This window comes from Ixodes scapularis, unplaced genomic scaffold (assembly GCF_016920785.2).
Source record: "Ixodes scapularis isolate PalLabHiFi unplaced genomic scaffold, ASM1692078v2 PGA_scaffold4__175_contigs__length_147842914, whole genome shotgun sequence".
Classification (NCBI taxonomy): Eukaryota; Metazoa; Arthropoda; class Arachnida; order Ixodida; family Ixodidae; genus Ixodes; species Ixodes scapularis.
Window position 1 is genome coordinate 138551620 of NW_024609879.1, and position 4198 is coordinate 138555817.

At 50.5% G+C, this 4198-nt stretch overlaps 1 pseudogene; it reads left to right on the top strand.

Annotated features, from left to right (window-relative positions):
* The first annotated feature begins 300 nt into the window (after positions 1-300).
* LOC120846734 lies at positions 301-2434 on the top strand (annotated as a pseudogene).
* Positions 2435-4198: the final 1764 nt, after the last annotated feature.

The window sequence follows — 4198 nt, forward strand, 5'->3', positions numbered from 1 at the left end:
CGGAAGCTTTGGAACGATGTACACCCGGCCCTCGCGTCTTCGCAAAGCGTTAAGAACGCACTTTGTCTCGGCGGTTTCTGGTGAGCGGAACGTTTCGTAGCTCCTTGGTAAGCCTTGCACGACACAGCCATCCACGGCATTGTCTGGAGTGAACTAGACGCAAGAACTCTGTCGTGTCTAAGCGTCGAGCTTATTAAGGAAGAGCTCGCTGCGCGTGAGCTAGACACTTCCGGCTCAAAAGGAGCCCTCATTCAGCGACTCGCCGCAGACATCGAGGCGCGCCGCAAATCTTCGCCTAGGATGGACCAAGCGTCGGACACTGCCGCTGGCTCTTTCGGCACTAGACTCCATCACGCTTCAAAACCTTGCTGCTTTGTTGCAGCAGTTGCCTCGTCTTCAACGACAGTTACAACGCCAACAGACCTGTCCGCGTCCGTCCCACAGTTCGAGGGCTCGCCAAAGCAAACGTCAAAGAATCGCTGGAGTACGTTCGTCGCGTCCCGCAACTAGCCTCGGGGGATGACGCTACCATCCGGCTCATCGCAGCAAGGAAGTTGAAAGGTACAGCACGAAACTGGCACCTCGCGTTCGGAAGCCAATACGACACGTGGCCAACTTGGAGAGACGCCTTCAAAGAGGCATTCACCACAGAATGGATTCTTATCCACTGGCAGGAACGCGTCATGGACGTGACTCAAGGGATTGGCAAATCCCTTCTTCAGTTCGCCTTCGACAAATTAAGAATCATCCAACGTTGCCCGGTAACCTCAGCGATCCGGAGAAGATTGACAACCTACTCCAAGGCATGCGGGATGAACATATCGTCGCAGCATTGGCAGCCAACAGACCAACAACCGTCCAAACCTTTCTTGGGACATGTGCGACCCTGGATACGTCCGCCCAGCACGCCAAGGCAAGCCCTTCGACTACTCCTGCCCAATAAAGTTACCAATCATATTCGCCTAAATCGGCTAGATCCGAATGTCCCACCCACCCGACGCAGCGCTATGGCTTGACGTCACCGTCACCCACAGCCTCACGTCAACGCATCGCGGACCAGCCCACCAACTTCAAGAGGCTAGATACCAAGCCATCTCGTCACAATATGGAGGTCCAGCGTTTCGTAGTGGCCAAGACTTGTCCTAAGCGGTGTGTTATAATTGCAAACACCTCGGTCACCTCACTTTGAAGTGTACAACATACACCAATCAGTCAGCCCAGGCATTGTCGTCGGCAGCTAGGGCCATGACTGCAGTGCCATTACCACCAGCTCTTCATACCATTCCAGTAACCCTTGAAGGTTCTCAACTGCAGTGCCCATTCTTTTTAGCGACCATCACTGGAATTGGACACTATGATGCGTTCCCAGACTCAGGTTCTAAGCTGACTCTCGTAGGAAAGTCGCCTGTTCCAGAATGCAGGCTACAACCCTGGACTGAGCCTTCACTGGCAGTTGAAGGAGGTACTACCGTACTCCCAGCGGTGCAGCTTTACTTAAGATCACCATTGGCCCAATAGCGGGAGTCGTCCAGGCCACGGTTCTGGAACACAACATCTTCCCCTTCGTCATTGGTGAAGATAGGTTTCGAGCCGCACAGGCGCGTCTGATCTTTGAGCCTCCACAGCCCGTCCGGCTCCAGCATACGGCCACAGGTTTGTCTCTCATAGCAGAACGAAAACTAACACCACTGATGTCCAATGCCGTAATTCTCACCCAATCGAGCCTTAATTCACAAGTGCAGACCATGTCACAAGACTGCATACAGAGAGAGCCCTTGCCGTCGCCGGAGCAGCCATCTGGCAAGCCTTCGCCCAGGAAACTCCACGTTTGCCTTTAAATAGCCCCAGTGCCGAGCCGCCAGCCCAGATAGCCGGAACTGTTGCTAAAGACATTCACCCTGATCTTCCCCAGCCCTCCGATCAGTTATCTTTTAGCCAAAATAGTGCCATTGCCGACATTTTGACACAGCAGAATGGAGCCTTCGCCCGTTACATAGATGACTTAGGCCATTTCACGGGCATGCAGCATCGCATTAACTTGTTATCAAACGCCTTGCCCTAAAGCCGTAGCCCATACCGATATGCGCCCGAAGACAGACAGTTCGTGGAAAAACATCTAAAGGAACTCCTGGACCGAGGTGTTATTTTTCCAGCATTTGGCCCATGGGCTTTTCCAGTGGTCGTAGTGTCTCGCGGAGATAAGAAACGTATGTGTGTTAACTATGCACCCCTCAATGAACGCATGATCACAGTGGTGTACCCCCTGCCTCTTGTGGATGATATCATTCAAGACATCGCTGGATGCGCGTACTTTGCTAACATGGACTTGAAAAGTGGACACTGACAAGTCAGCCTCCGCACCCAGGATTATGAAAAAAAGCTTTCATCCCTCACCACGGCACATACATGTGGACTCGGATGCCGTTCTGTTTGAAAAATGCGCCATCAACATTCCAACGCATCACGCAGACAGTCTTTCAAGATCTGAAGCCCCACCACGACAAGTCTGGTATTCGTGTATATCTTGATGGTATTCTTGTCTATGCTTAGTCGTTCAACACGTTTGCGCAACTTCTTCGTAAAGCCCTCCAATTGCTTCTGGACAATGGACTTAAGGCCTCGTTAGACAAGTGTCGTTTTGACGTTCCACATATTAAGTTTCTCGGATTTGTTATATCCACCGAAGGCCAGCGCCCAGACCCCGACAAAGCAGCAGCCATGTGCCGCATTCAAACTTCTCACAATCAGAAGCATGTACTCTCATGTGTACAAACAGCTAGCTTCTATCGGCGCTTCATTAATACTTTTTCCAAAGTTGTGACCCCCTACAAGCCCTCATTGAGACACCAAAGTTTTTATGGACTCCAGAGTTTGAGCAAGCCTTCCAGACGATCCGCACAGCTCTCACCCAGCCTCCCCTCATTGCTCACTTTGCCCCAAATGCTCCCACAACAGTGACAACTGACGCCTCTGGCACAGCATTAGGTTCGGTGGTTTCACGAGTACAAGATAACAATGAAGTTGTTATCGCCTACGCCAGCCGTGCCCTCACTCCAGATGAACGAAAGCTCCATAGCATTGTCTGGGAATACCTAGCGGTGCATAGGGAAATCACCATCAAGTTTCGTCATTACCTGGTTCGTAAGACGTTCACTCTCATCACAGACAACTGGACTGGGGCATGCTTGACAAAGAGTGCGAAACACTCTCGCCGATTCACGTCTACGCTTATGGACTTGGTCGAGTTCGACTTTTTTTACAGCACCGCCCAGGTCGTCAAAATGTGGTAGCCGACCACTTGTCCCGATTGTCATGTGCTGCCACACAGCCCCCTCAGTCCCTATCTGCCCTGCAAAACGAAGACACTGAATGCTGCGCCATTCTGCAGAGCTTATCCAGTGTAGATGGACCGACGGAGTTCACCCTTGTGGACAACATCTTGTACCGTCGGTCTCCTTCACGCACGTATGCTGTTGTCACTCCATCGCCTTAGTGAAAAATACACCAGCTCGAGGGCTGGTGTGACTTCATGTTACACCAGACTTGTTCACAGATGTGATTTGGGACATTTTCTGGTGTGACACCAGAAATCTGGTGTTCTGGTGTGACACCAGAAATCTGCTGTGTGGGTATGACACTAGAAATCTGGTGTTCTGATGTTACACCAGAAATCTGGTGTTCTGGCGGGACATCAGGTTTTGTTGTAATGTGATACCAGACCACCCGTTGACTGCGTGTTGCTTTACTCACAAAAAAGGGTACAATGATAAGTTTGACAACAACGCTGCTGCTATAATTACTTTATTCAAAAAAGCACAACAGTAAAGTTTCGGAAGCTTTACTGTTGTAGGGAGTTGGTCGTGATCAACTGGAGTTTGTCCGGAGCCACTGCCCTGCGTCGAAGAGCTGGACGCCCTGCCGTTTTGCAGTTCTTGGCCTTTCAGCTTGCGGTTGACTCATGTCTTAGTTACGCTGATTCGTCCCGCATACCCCTCCGCACTAGTAATTTCCTCTTCTAAGGTATCATGTTCGACAGATAGCTCGATTTCCTTATCCAGCTCTTTCAGGGAAGCCTCCTTAAGTAGAAGAATATCAACCCTACTGAAAAAAAAAACATTTGAAATTCAAACGGGTGGTAAACTGGGAAATAAAACGGGTGCAAACTTGTCGACCCATTTGGATCAAACGTGATTATGGG